The sequence below is a fragment of the Octopus bimaculoides genome, chromosome 1 (assembly GCF_046866305.1).
Source record: "Octopus bimaculoides isolate indiv1 chromosome 1, ASM4686630v1, whole genome shotgun sequence".
Taxonomy (NCBI): domain Eukaryota; kingdom Metazoa; phylum Mollusca; class Cephalopoda; order Octopoda; family Octopodidae; genus Octopus; species Octopus bimaculoides.
The window spans coordinates 49,425,923-49,441,767 of NC_142928.1; the positions used below are offsets into that span (position 1 = coordinate 49,425,923).

The 15,845-nt window shown below is 35.2% G+C and overlaps 1 protein-coding gene across 4 annotated transcripts in view; it reads left to right on the top strand.

Moving 5' to 3' along the window:
• The window catches only part of LOC106881850 (uncharacterized), a 696,991-nt gene that overhangs the window by 144,925 nt on the left and 536,221 nt on the right, over positions 1–15,845 (top strand). The window contains exon 1 of one of the 4 annotated variants that reach the window (XM_089350925.1): positions 9,167–9,252. The exons of the other annotated variants lie outside the window; for them this stretch is intronic. The gene's annotated coding sequence lies outside the window, so the exon portion shown is untranslated. Of the gene's footprint in view, positions 1–9,166; positions 9,253–15,845 lie in introns of those variants that run through there. 4 annotated transcript variants of the gene reach the window in all.

Sequence of the window (15,845 nt, forward strand, 5' to 3'; positions counted from 1 at the left end):
GTGTGTGTGTGTGTGTGTGTGTGTGTGTGTGTGTGTGTGCCTGGGAGAGAAATTGCGCGTAGAGATGACGATAACATGATAATATTGCAACCCATTCACTGCATGCCCTAAATAGTGGACGTTCATATGTAATTATATAGTTGACAAGGAAAGACGGAGGCTTGACAGAATTTTGTCCGACTCAATATTTTGAAATTAAATCTCCCCATGTTCGAAATGGCTGTCATCACTTCGGAATCGATTAAATAATTTATATATGAGGCCAATGAAGCGACTCGACCCATTCTGAAAATTTCAGTTCGTTTGTTTAGATTAGAAAGTATTTAGTTAACACGGGTGTTTACTTAACATATTGTGGCAAATTTCATGTCACTCCAGTAACGAAATATGTGAAATCAAGTGTACTAAATATGGTTCAGTTGCAGCAAATATTCCCATCTGTGGAATATAACTTCGATTGATTTCGGCTAGTTTAGGCCCAGGCCATGTCCAACATAATAGCACCACCTGGTGATGTCTTTTAGTCACCACGGCCTACACTTGCAAAGAGTTACTTTTGTTGGAGGCATATCCGAGTGTAGGAGGTTGGTCCCATATTTTTTGAAGAAATTTGTCCTGTGAACATTTGAATTTTATAGAATCCGTTTCCGCTTTGACGTATTTTGGTATGGTATTAAAGAGAGCTGGACCGGTTGAGGTAGAATACTTGTGGTGTAAAGTTATTATGTGTCCTGAGTTTGGTATTTGTAGTGAGCCGATAACACGGGACCAAGTCTTGGGTGGATAACATATACTGATATAGAATTAACAAAAGCAATAAAACATACAAAACAACGTTGCAGATAAAATAAGAAAATTACGGAGACTATAATTAATGTTTTCAAATGGAATTTCAGCAAAATTTTGAATATAATATTAGAGGGAAACTGAAGTTTGTGAGTAACAACAGCAAAACTTGCCATTATAAGGTACTTCATGTTTATTTAAGAAACGTGTCCCGGTGCTCCAGCAAAAGAATAATTTTAAAGGATTGAAAAATTATGATGCTTCCAATATTTACAGAATTGTGAAGGCGCATATTTCAGTGTTTAGTGCATCGGGCTCAATGTCATTAGGTAGTGACTTCGATTCCAGGACCGGACTGTGTTGTATTCTTGAAAAAGACACATTATTTCACATTGTTCCAGTTCACTAGTCTGTAGAAATATTTGCGACGTCACAGGTGCCAAGCTATATCGGCGTTGGCCTTTCCCTTGGCTAATATCGGTGGCGTGGAAAGGGTGGTTATGCATGGGCGACTTCTAGTTTTCAATAAACAAACTTGTCTAGACTTCATGACGGAGGTGGAGGCTCCTCTTAATTCTCAGAAATTATATAACTAATTTATTATACAGAGGTTTCATTTTTCAGTGTATCTATCTTGTCACCAGGTTTCTAAATGTCCACCTTTTCTTTTTTTTTTTTTTTACGTTTGGCCAATGTCGATACTCTGAACGAGTATTCAAACAAGAGCGATGGTGCTACATTGTTTTGTTCAATTTCGTGAATGAAGAAAGGCTGGAATTTGTTGTTTTTAGTTGTTGATACGCCAGTAACCTAGTTTGATAACTTATTCGAAATCAAAATTCAGCTTATACGATAAGTATCTTATTGAGGTAGACTAACTGTATAGTCCACAACCGTACTTGACAGCTTGCGTTCCGAATTATAACTTTAAAATATTTGCTTAAACGACGTAACTACAAAAAAAAAATTGTTGCCAGGGATTTAGAATCCATTATTAGGTTTCCTATTAGTTTGTGACTTGTTAATGTCCCTGGTTATTCATTGAGACTATATAGATTATCATGTAGTAGATATTATTGGTATTTTTCTCTCCACCTCCATATTTTGTTCTGAGATGAGACTGAATAAATCGTTATGGTAGGAAAAGTTATTATTTGCACTAGCTGAAAAATCTCATTTGGAACAAAGAGCAAATATTTTTATTGAAACAGATATTCATCTGTTTCCCTCCTATGAGAAACCGGCGATGTATAATAGAAAAATACTCATGAAATATAGAAGAAATTGTCATATATATACACAAGAAAAGAACGATAAAATCATCATCAGTTGCATTTGTAATCATACAACCGATTTCTCTCATAAGCGGGAAAAACAGACAAACGTCATGTGTTAGACGAGAAAAATCGATGGCAGCACAAAAATATTACTTCAATTTTCGACCCAGAAACTGTGGGATATTGAATTAACTTTGGTAAGATTTAAAGAACAAACTATTGGGAACGGCAACGATAAAGCAAATCAATCTCTGCGACACTCCAATGCCTATGACAAAAGAGATCCAGCTGTCAAAAGAATATACTATATGGGTGAGATCAGTGAGCCCTGCGGTTCAAACTTCACTCTATTAAGACAATTTCAAATAATTATATCAGAAGAAAATCGCAACCTTGTATATTCGACCAAAAGATGATAACTCAGTTTTCTTTAGAGAGCGTAACGTGTCTATCATGATCATGTTGGTGAACGGTAGAAAGATAAATTTCATGCAGCCCTAAGGTAATAGGCTCGTTACACTTTCTTTTCCATGATAGCTTGCCAATTACTGCAATCTCCTTATTCGCTTGGCGTTGGAACCGTAATATTTGGCATAATCTTTGACCAGTTTCATGGAAACATCTCCGTCTCCTGATACTTTAATTTTCCATCCGATTCTGGTTCTCTGTACGATGTGATATCTAACACTACATATATTTGTCTGTTGTACGAGGATCGGCTGATGAGAACTTAGGCGAAATAACATGCTCTCACGGATTGTAAAGAAATGGTGGTTTAATTTTCATAAAGGTACACACACGTTTTGGATCAGTGTTGCATTGCTTGCATCCCAATGGTATAGACGTTTCCATCCTGTTGATGCACTACTATTTCCCAGCCAATGGCTCTTTTTAGTCTTGCATTTGGGAAACAAATTACAGTCAGATGCAGCCAAATCTGGAGAATAGAGAAGGTGATCAACAAGTTCAAATCCAGTGTCACGCTTGAGCATTGTCTGATGAAAGAAGAGCGTTTCACCTTTTGTAAACGCTTTTGACACAGTACTCTCCATCGATGGGATCTTTGAAGATAGTCAATACACACAATGTCCTGTGCATCCCCCAAAGAGTGAGGTCATCCCCTTAACTGTGAATGAAATAACCTTGGTCAGTAGGGAACAGGTGAGGAGTGGTGTTTCCACTGCATTGATTGTCTCTTTGTCTCTGGCTCACATTTATAAGCAAACCACTCACTCTGGATAAGCAAACGTCCAAGGAAAACAAAGCTGCCTCAAACAATGTCAGATTTGTCCGTCATGTTATCAGTGTGATGAGCTTTTTATCAGGTTTCAGTGGACATGGCATCCACTGAGTAAAATCGTGATGCAAAGTTCTTTGAAATAACGAAGTTCTTTGAGCAGTATATTCTCAAGTCTCTCACGGGGTATGCTAATGGCATTGTTTGTTTGATTTGTCGCCAGTCGCCTGTCATCTAACAGGATGTGATAAACATGATCAAAATTTTCCTCGATATAGGCAGTTTAAGGACATCCAGACCTTTGGTTTTCTTCAAAGCTCTCTCTTCTGCTCCTAAACTCAGCTTCCCTCTTGCACTATCGATGAAACTGGTAACATCATACTCTAATGTTGCAACCATCGCAGCATGAATTTTCTTGGGTTTAATCCCCTTTTCTGCAAGTACTTTATAACACCATGGTGCCAAATTTTGTCCATTTTCAAGGGAAGGAGCAACCAGTAACATTTAAAATTTACTTTTACCAGTGACATATCAGTTAACCTGAAGGGAAACAATGCACATATTACATATTAAGAATTAGGGATGAAATTAATGCTTGTAAGATTCAACAACTCTAGCTTTCTATGGTAGCCTTCCCCAGCTAACTAACTTATACTACTCCAAAATCATCTGTAGTCTTCCTGGGTTGTTAATACATGCAAAGACCATACATCCAAAAATCCACATGTTGATTAATGCAAAGATGAATGCAAAGATGACGAAATGAAAGTGGAAAGCTTTCCTATTTACTCTGACCGTGAGACGTATATTTTGTCACCTCAAGTAGTCAGTAGTCAGGTGTTTAAACCACTTCACCATTTCTATATAGCATGTTCAGATTTCTACGCCTACTTTCTTGTCGATGATGCGTATATATCCACTACATCCGTTACTATGTTTTGTTATAGCACACTGGTGGCATATCTTGAACTCTCCAAGTTTAGGGAAATGATGAACATCAATTTCATATTTACTAGTTTTGCAGTGAATATGTTGGGCAATATCGAACTACCTTTATGTCATAGATTCCCTAGTTATTTTGATCTCAGAGCTGATTAATACATAACGTGCTGATATTTTGCAATAACCTGTACTATCTTCATATGCTGTTTAATTATTACGAGCAAGAAGTGAAGCAATGTCTAAACTTATGTGATATAACAGTTCCACTTTAATACGGTTTCACTTTCAATAGTTTCACTATGTATATACACGCACACACACACACACATATATATATATATATATAACACACACACATATATATATATATATATATATATATATATATATATATATATATATATATATATATATATATATATATACATGTTCGTATATATGTCTCTGTGTATATATATGTATGTATAAATATATATATATATATGTATTTATGTATATATATATGTATATATATATATGCTTATGTATTTCTATATATGTATATATACATATGTATGCATATATACATATATATATATATATATATATATATATATATATATATATATATATATATATATATATATATATATATATATATATATATATATATATATATATATATATATATATATATATATATATATATATATATATATATATATATATATATATATATATATATATATATATATATATATATATATATATATATATATATGTATGTAAATGTGTGTGTGTCTATATATAGGTGCGGGCGTGACTGTATGTTAAGAAGATTGCTTCTCAAGCACATGGTTCCGGGTTGAGTCCCACTGCATGGCACCTTGGGCAAGTATTTTCTACTATAGCCTTGGACTGACCAAAGCCGTGTGAGGAGATTTCGTTGACGGAAACTGAAAGAAGTCTGTCCTATATATATATATGTGTGTGTGTGTGTGTGTGTGTGTGTGTGTGGGTGTGTGTGTGTGTGCCTGCGTGCATGTGCATTTTTGTGTGTGTTGTCCCAAACTTACTCCCTTGACAACCGATGTTGTTGTTTTTACGTCCCCGTAGCTTAGCTGTTCGGTAGAAGAAACGATAGAAAAAGGATCGGACTCATAAGTAATATATGTAAATGTAAGTGGTATTGCAGTTGCAACTATAGATATAAATATGCCTATTTTCAGTTAAGTAAATGGGCTGCTATTTGGTTTGGTTTGTCCATCATGTATATATATGTGTGTGTGTGTGTGTGTGTGTGTGTGTACAGAGAGAGAGAGAGAGAGAGAGAGAGAGAGAGAGAGAGAGAGAGAGAGAGAGAGAGAGAGAGAGAGAGAGAGAGAGAAATGGAGAGAGGAAAAGAAGAAGGAGGAAGATAGTTTGGAAGGGAGGGAATGACGGATGTGTGTAGGTCTTTTGGTGCAGAACTCCGAGCGTTGTGATAGTTTTCGGTATAAGAAAGAGGTTAATTGTATAAAGGAAGAGACTACCTATATATGAGAAGCGATTTCTGTCACAAGAGAAGGGATTTCCGGTATTGGTGGTGGCGGCGGGAAAAGTTTGGCGCATCGCATCACTATGCGATTAATTGTACAGTCATGCTAATATACCACTAAATGTACTACAAAATTAACGAGTATTGTATAATTTCAAAAATCAAGTGAGGAAAGGTGCTTCTCAAACCATAGGCTCATATGACTTGTCTTTAATATTTGTTTGGCATATTCGTTACTACTTAGATTCTAGTTATCATATATTCCCTTTCCTGATGGCTGACCGTCTTGCATCGCTGTTGAATAGTATACACACAAAAATACAAAAACTAACGAAAACGCCTAGTCATAAACGTTATCGTTTATAATAAAATCGTTTTTTTTTCTTTCGTTTTTTTTTTTTTTTCACAACTTAAAAACATTGGTCAGAAGGCCCAATGAAAATACCTATCGACCCCGGCATGATGAAAAGCAAAGTAGATCTCGGCAGCAGTTGAACTCAGAACGTAAAGACGGACGAAATGCTGCAAATTATTTTGCCCGGCGTACTAAATGCTTAGCGGTATTTCAAACATCTTTAGTATTAATATTTTATAAACTTTAATGCTGAGGGTCATATGCTGACAGTCACATTATATTTTCAACATGCATTAACACAAATGTTAGAGTTGATAGGTTACTTTAGGATTTGTGCTACTGAGCAGCAATAAAACTGTTGAAGAAAATACGTTAAACAATTTGCACTCGTTGATATTATTATACTGATTGAATTGTGTTGCATTATGTCTATAGATTGAATTATGTTTATAGATTGGAATAATTTAGAGTGCATACTATATTTTCAACTCTAAAAGCGTTAAATACTGTATATATGGTGCAGTAATATTTTTCATTTGGACCAGTCAGCACCTATGCTTGTCAGATTACGTAATTTCACTGCAATACCTACAGTATATTCATGTCTGTAAATAAAACAAAATGTAGCAGGTAATTAAATGATACTAACATGATATTAGCTACCAAGGCCAGCAATTTCACGCAAGAGGTAAGTCGATTACATCAACACTTCACTGATATTTATGTTATCGACCCCTATACCATGAAAGGCAAAGGTGGAATTTGAATTCAGAACCTATAGACGGAAGAAATAACGTTAATCATCTTACCCGGAGTGCTAACGATTCTACCAACGCGCTGCCTTAATAACTTTTATATTACGACATATATTTTTACCATTCGAAACTGTTTGTTAATAAGATCTGAAGCAACTCATTCCTAAAACAATACCCCATTTCTTAACCAGTTTAGTTGTAATAAAAAGAAATAATGCTCACTAAGTTTTGACGAATATACGTAATTGAAATACGCATAATCGTGCATAGCATTATGTCGATACCAATCGGCGTATTCGTGTTTGATTATTAAATTATTTATTATTTTAATGGCAGTTATATAGGATAGGATTGCAGAAACAGCAGATATTGTGCATGTTGCTATATCACACTTTGCTCTAGGTTGAAACAAACAGCCAAATTAGCTATCCAGCTGTTATCCTGGTTCGATAGATTTTATATTACTTTTGCAGTAATAACTCTGATTTTTCGTGGTCAGCTCTGAATATGAACGTAAGTTTTAAAGAGTGTATAACTCTTTATTGAGTCAACTATTTTAAAGATACGGTGTAAGTTTGCAATGAATACATCTTGCAAATAGTTGTTTCATAGGTAATCCATCTCACCATACAACTCGGTTTGAATCTCTGCACATTTGTGTCTTTACGCGCTTACGGCAATGAAAGGAGATAAATTCTCCTATTACTTATTTTGTTTACATACAAGTAACGTAAAAATTTAGGTCGAGTTTCTTAGTATGAGATATAATGAATTTCAAATATAATGATTAATGATAGGTGCTGAGTGCAAATCGCAGCAGCCTGCAAGATATTGTCTTCTAAGTTGAAGAGAAGACATTTGAGAAATAGAGCCTTATACAAAGAACTAACAATGCGATTTATGCACACGGAATTGATTTCGTTAAATAGTTTAATGGCTTCACAAACTTACATTAATGACTATTATTTCAAACGGAATGCTAATTATTGAGCTGATATTTCCCTTAACACCAAATGCCATGTTTCGCGCCGATTTACAAGTAAATAAATCCGTTTGCAACTCTTATCTAAGCTCAAATCAAATTAATCCTCTAATCGAATGACTGCCTTAAGCAAAACTAGCATATTTTTACAAGTGGATTTTCATGTATATTAAGTTGCGTAGTTTATTTCCTTAGGAAACAAGTGTTATTGTATGCCAATACACTTTGTAAGAGTTATCTATGCCACGCCTTCATGCAATCAAGAATACTATGACAAAGCAAGAATTAAACAGAAAATATCACGGGGACGAAATAAATCAAAAGAAATGTAAATGTTTCGCAACCAATATTGCACATTGTTTATTACATATAATGCATATCATTTCTACTTAAACATTATTGATTTGTCACTCTGCTTTAATCTCAAAATTAAGCATGTTGAATAGAAACGGATAAAAATGAAAACTCTGCATCGAGACGATGAATACTCTGAAATGTATGTTATAATTTTATATTATATTGAAGAACCGAAAACACAAACACACACTTACTTATTCACGTACGTGTGCTTCTGTATATTGTATGAATTAGTGGACAACTGTGACTTGTTGAGTGGTATCAATTTGTGTGCCAGCATGTATGTGCACATGCAACTTGTTCAATAATTTGGGGCTTTTGATTGTGAAAGTATTTACCTCTATATACATAGTGCATGGAATTGGATATTTGTGTAATTTAAATCCCGTATATAAGGAATTAAATTAATATGATATGTAATCGTCTCAGTTTTTTTAGATCCTTGTTTTTTTTCTATAAAGAGTAGTAGCTCCTCAGTTGGTGAATGTGATGGGAGAAATGTATTTACTTCTACATGTTTGAGTATCGCAGAATGGACACCAAAAACTCATTTGGCGGAGACTTTGACACCGGTCTTGTGTTTTGCGGCAGGATTTTGAAAAACATATCTATTAATTAATAGATATATCTATTTTTATTTTTTGTCAGAGTTTAATAATATGCAGCCTTGAAATAATTTTCTAATTGCACTCGATCTTGATTTCCCGAGACAAACTCGTATATATTCTTGCTAAGACCCATTTACAAACAATATATCTGAAAAAAGTTTCTACAGAAATCTCGCTTATATTTTAAATATTTTACTTGGCTTAACAAAAAGATGAATATACGAAATGGTATTTTTCAATATACAAATTTACATTTCGAAATTGTATTTCACCGTTTATAAATTTATATATTAAATGTGATTTTATCTTGCACATAACCTGAAAAATCTTTCTCCTTCCATATAGAACTGAGATGTGCCTGCAATATATCAAAATTTCGGCGAATAAATACAGAACACATGTTACACAATTCTCACAAATACTTATTTATTTGACAGGTGAAACAATAGAATTTTCTCTAAATTTTCATTGCATTTCCTTCGGGAGCGCTTAAATATTTTCGCTGAATATTCATGCTAAAATGTACTATGACAATATATCAAAACAATATTTCCATTTTACACTTTTATTTTTGTAGTAAATCATTTACTTAAATTTCAGATTGAATAGGTAGTATATGATTGTATAGTTGCCGCAGAAATTCTGTACGATGAAACAATAGGAAGTAATGTACTACATATGAACACTGGCCAGTCAAGTATCAAAAGCAAAACGCAAGGAAAAATATATTGTTATTGATAACGTTGCATTGTGGTAAGCAGTTATTGAGACTCATCTAGTTAATATTAACTATAAGTTATAAATAGCTCGATTCATGAGTATTAGTATTATTGTAGAATAAATTACTTCGTTCAAATTGCATTTGATATCACCCTTTGACTCAGGTATGGAGTACTCTTGCTAGAAATTTCCTCTTCGTCTACTTTTTCTTTTTCTTCTTTTTCTTCTTTTTTTCTTCTTCTTATTCATCTTCTTTTTCTTCTTCCTCATCTTTACACCGCCTACTACTACTACTACTACTACTACTACTACTACTACTACTACTACTACTACTACTACACTTCTTCCTTCTTCCTCACATCTTCCCCATTCTTCCTCTCATCTTCCCCATCCTTCCTCTATCACTTTTCTTTCTCCTCTCCTCTTCCTCTCTTTAACCGTATTCTAAGTTATTGTATTAGAGTCTTTTGGAAATTTTCTTTTTCGTACATGCATTTGACATTTTTAATTCCTTTCCACATCAACGTGTCGCCTGTTTCTCAATACAGACAGCGTTCAATCCGATTGCATTACTTTATGTAACCTAACTTTGCAAAGCTGGATAACCAGAAATTACATTCTCAATCATTGTACTGATTATATTATTCTCGTATTATTTGTGTTACTGATATTCTTATGCTAAAATATGACCTTTCTTTTCTGCTTCAAATCCACCGATTTAGAGGCATCGTTGCACTTTACTCTCATTTTATTCCATTCTGTCGAGTATTTAGTATATTGGTCACATATTGATTTTTGTCAACATTTATATTTTAGTGTGAATGGAATTGTATTCAGACTGTGTCACTCTTTAAAACGCTCCTACTGTTTTATCTGAATCTAAGTAGCTCTCTGCAATTCGCGTAGTTTAGGCGTTCTACATAAAGCGTGATTTGCTTTTTTTCCCCCTTTTCACGCAAAATGTTTACCTCTTGATTATGTTAACTTATATTCTAAGATAAGCTGGTGTCACATTGCAGCACTTGTATCACAATTCAGCGATCATTTAATTGCTAATATTACTATTGAGAAATGGATAAAATTTAAACTTGTTTGATATGTTCATATCTACCTATCATCTTTTACTGGTTAACTTGTTCTGTTCTTCATGCTGTATTCATGGTAGACATATTAGCACTAAAGCCCACTTTTTACGCCAATGCGCTTGGGACGCAAGAAAGAGGAATGTTATTTTAATTCCAGTAGCTTAACCCTTCCGTTGGAACAGAGTGGACTCCGCTAGTAGCCTCAGGTCCTTTTAACTGTCGTCATAATTTCATTACCATTCTCTTTGCTCGCTATCAGTATCCTTACTAATACTTGACCTGTAATAAAATATTGGCATCATACTCATAGTTGATTAAATTTTATTTATTTACACTTGTGTTAAATATTTCTTTTGTTTTTCATAAATGGTACGAAATTTAAAAAAAATCCAGGAATTCAATTTCTATCTAGTTTATTAGCTATTGTAGAGTTTAGACTTAAGATGTCTATAAAGTTGATATGTCACAGTGGCAATATTGTCCGAACCCTCGTCACCACTGATATGTCCCATGATAACAACGTATTTCGCCGTCTCTTTGTGACTGGTTTGAACGGCGCAACTTTGCCAACGGTATCTATTTTATTTGGCACACAAGCTATGAAACAAAGGGGACATTACAACGACAGACAGAACAGCAAAGTGGGAACAAAAATACATAAAACGAATGAATGAGGGATGAATATAATTAATGGGAATGTAATGGCTGCATTGAACCCCAATTTCAAGCAGTACCATTTAACTGCTTCAAAAAAGTTTTTTATAATATGTTTCCTTTGTTTTCCCCTCTTTTCTTCCCTTTTAGCCTCGTATTTATCGTCTTATTTAAAAACGCTTACTCAGGCTTTCGTGTTTAGATATGATTTCAAATCTTTAAAATCCTCCACAGGCGGCAGGTCATTGAACTCCACCTCCACTCCCGATGGGTCTATACTGGTTCCAACAACTCTTCCAATTTTCCATACATCTCTTGGTCTACCACTATGCCTTTTGTATTTTCTGTGCAAAGCTCTATTGGCAATTCTACTCCAATCACCGATTCAAATTTGGCAACTCTCCCCTCCACCGCCGTACTTCTTGTATATGCAACCACACACCGTTTATCCTTCCTGGCCATTCCAACTGCTTGTTTGTGCGGCAACCTGAGCTGTCCTGGTAGATTTCTTCACTATGTCTCTTTGTTGGTGATGCTGCTGGAGGTCCCTGCCGCCACATCTCCACAATGTTCATCTCTCCCTCCTTCTCCCTCTCTTTCGGTCTCGTCGGCGGCGAGTTCACCCATACTCGCCTCCTTTTCCTGATCATCCCGCCAATATATCCTCCACCTGCCCCGTACATTTCTGAACAGCCAGAGCCACCACTTCGGCATTCTGCTCCTGTTGGACTTCCTCACTATCTCTGTGGGGGCACCTCAATCCCATGTTCCCCCTATCCCAACCACCACGACTCTCAACCCCACGGCTTCCGGTAAAATCACAGCTTCAGCGATCTCGTTCAAATCCCCCTGTCCCACCTGAACGACCATTTAATGGCCACATCCCCATCAGTTCACCTTTCTCGCCCCCGTCATCCCCAAAATTCCTACATCCTCCTCGGTTCCACGCATCACGTATGCCACCAGCCACGCTTCCCTGCCCACTTTCACTCCAGCCATTCCCTTGCCGCAAGAAGCCGGCAGAACCACTAACTCTTGCGTCCTGAGCGTCATCGTGGAGTAATTTATCGCCTCTTGCTCCTTGGTGAACCTCACATCCACTGTGCCGTATTTCTTCTTCTTGTGTTGCATGTCGTCAGGTTTTTTATTTCCTTAAGATATTCTTCTATTGCCTCCACCGTGGCTGTTTCAATTTTCTTAGTTGTTGCAGATGTACTTGCTGTCACTTCGTCTGGTGGAGTCGGCTTTAAACTGGATCCTTCCTTTTGAATTAGTCTATTATATTCCTTCAGCATTTTTTGCTCAATTTTAACCTCTCGCACCTCTAGCGCATCTGAAGTTACACCACTTCCCACCGCTGAAGCATAACATCCAGCCTGTGCTGTAGCTGGTTCGCAATCCATTATTATTCTTTCCTTTCTCACTTCGACCCAAAATGGGTAAGGCGACAAACAAAAAATTACAAGCCCGCAGGCAAAAACAACACTTAACACATTTGACGATTCAAATCATGGGCTCACGCTCGTGGGAGACCCCTCGAAAAATGTACAACACGATCGGAATCAAAACATTAACAGCAACAAAAATATCTTCGCGGACCGACTCTACTGACTGTGTCAGTCCACTATTTATTAGTAGAGGACCAGCCCACTTCTCGCTCGGGGGCGTCCGCCAAAACATATGCACTCCTTAAGTCTGCATTATTCCATTTGTAATCAGAACAATTCAAATTTGACTCATATACAAAATGCTATGATCGCAAGGAAACGAGAGGTATTGCAATAAAGATGTATTATTTCATAATTCTTCCATTGATATTATTTTAGTTATGCTTGTCGTAGGATATTTGTCGTTGGAGTCTCTGAGGAAAATTGTTTGACTGTATAACAACTCATACGTTTTGATTTTACTTATTTTATTTGATTTTATTTATTTTATTTAATTTGGTCATACTGCCCAAATATACGTTTTCCTTGTAAATCTTACATATCTAATTTATTGTGAAAAAGTCAGAGTGAGAGAAACACGCGCAGTGTGCTTACCTCTCATGCGTTATTACGTTATCTAGCTTCCTGGTTACCAAGGAATTTTCATTTACGATTCTCTAACCTCCATTCAGTGCACCACAGATAAACAATGTCCATTTTTCTTCGCATTTAATACACTCCTGTTTAGTTTTCAAGGACACAAGATATATTGAATGTCAAGCCATGTAACTGCTTAAACATTAGATGCTTCATTTTAAATCTGTTTTAATCTTAAATTTTCTGAGAGAGTTGTTTGGACGTAGATATTTCATAATGTATAACCGTTTATATGATTCCTTTTCCAAAGAGTTACTCAATAAGTACCTACTCTCAGCATATGACATTGTTGTCATCTACAACATAAGTACTATTTTGTATTTTACAAGTGTGCGCATGTGCGTCTGTGTGCGTTTGTGTTTGTGTGTGCGAATGCGCGTGCGAGTGCGTTACTTGATTAAGGAATTCAGACCATTTTCTTCATTTCTTTATATAGAGAGCTATATGGGGTAATAAGCCTAAAACACTGTTCAAGAAATACAAAATACACGAAATAATTAATATAAAATGATGATTCTTTACGTATTCTTACAGATATTTTGTCACTATTCTTAATAAACATTTGCATTATTGCGGATCGAATGACAAAGATTTGATGTATTTGAACATATATATTACCCTGCACATAACTATAAGTTTTCCTGAAAGAATATTCCATGTAAACGTTGCCTCAAATATTATATTAATTTGTAAGGACATTCGATGAGCTTTGCTCGAAATCAGTGTTTCTAAAATTGTGATTCCCTAAGAACTACTGAAGTTAAAATATGTCCAAAGAATTTATCATAGGAAAAAAAAGGATAAGCGATATTCACTGCTGCACGCCTGCATTCACGTTTGAAATTGATTTAGATTTAATTAGCTGTTTGTCTTGCCCTTCTTACTTAAGTACGCAAAAAGTCTTGTTTGTGTGTCTGTGGTCACTGCATCATATATTTCAACTTCATTTGCGGTCTATATCTTTGCATAATTCAAATGCTTAAAGAGAATGCTCAATATCAAGTATCTGCAAAGAGTCAGAAATGGCACAATTGGGATGACAACTCGCATCAACAGGCCAGTGAGGAAATAAGATCCAAACGCTAGAACCTTATCGAACACATCCTCAGGCAAGATCAAGAAAGCGATTCCGTGATGAAACCAAATGGAAAGCCGGGGGGGGGGGGGGGGGGTAAGGTTTTGTAGGACACCCAAAAATCACTTGACAAAGAAATTAGACAAGGAGTGTGGGGAAGCTGGAATGAGACTAGAACAGCAGTATAAAATAGAACTTATTAGAGAGGTCGAGCTGTGGTCTCATGTGCCTCTTTTCACGAAGAGAACTAACTACCATCTTATAGTGACTATCTTCCTTTTCCTTTCATATGACTTTGCTGGCTTAAAACTTTATTCCACTTGTATTTGTAATTGCTTTGTGACTGAACGATGTGGAAGAATTATCACAAGATATTTACATAATAATATGATTTAATACTACTAACTTAGATCGTTTAATTGCATCTAATATAATGTTTTTACAATATTTGCAATGAAATGTGTTTAATAGAATGCAGATGATTGCGGAATATACAAATTTTATGTATTGATTGTTTCAAACTGTCTGTACGATTATCGCTTTTACATTAATTGATTTTCCTGAATATTTTATTGATTTGTATAATCGAAAATATAATAGGATTACATATTACTATTTACGTATTTTTTATACTTTCTAATTAAATATCCTGTTTGGTATATTCTATCCTCTTTAGTATTATTATATTTAAGTACAAGCGTTGAGCTAACAGACTCGTTACCATACCGGGCATAATGTTTAGCAGTATTTCGTCTAGCTTCCGTTCTGAGTTCAAATACTACCGAGATCGATTTTGCCTTTCATTCTTTCGTGGTCGATTAAATATGTAGCAGCTGAGCAGCTGTAATCACTCGCCCCCTTCCCTTATTTTCCTGGCCTTGTGCCGAAATTTGAGACTAAAATATTTAAGTACATAGTAATACTTTATATTAGAAATTCAAAAATATTGTTTTTATATATAAAAAAAGTATATCTTCATATGAATTTGTAACTTACTGTGCATAATGTAAATATGCTGTCATTTTTGTTAAGGGTTTATTGTCTTTTGCACGAAGTTTATTTTACAATGATACAATGTTGAATTTGTGAGTGTACATTATTAATCATCACAACAGTACCAATAAGAGCGACGTCATCGGAAATTGCAGACCAGGCACATCATGACCATATTTATGGCTATAGATAGAGAATCTTGCATTAATATATTATAGCACAAATGAATTTCGAATTTGGTTTACTATATAGTGATAACCTTAAAAACAATGATATGTATAGTGCTAATAATAGGTCTACTAAAATAATTAAATTATTGCGATTACATTTGTACATCTGCATTATCATCAGTAGCATCAACATCATGCATATTCCAGCCGTGGTCCATGGCTTTATCGTTCTTCGGAAGACTTTTCAGA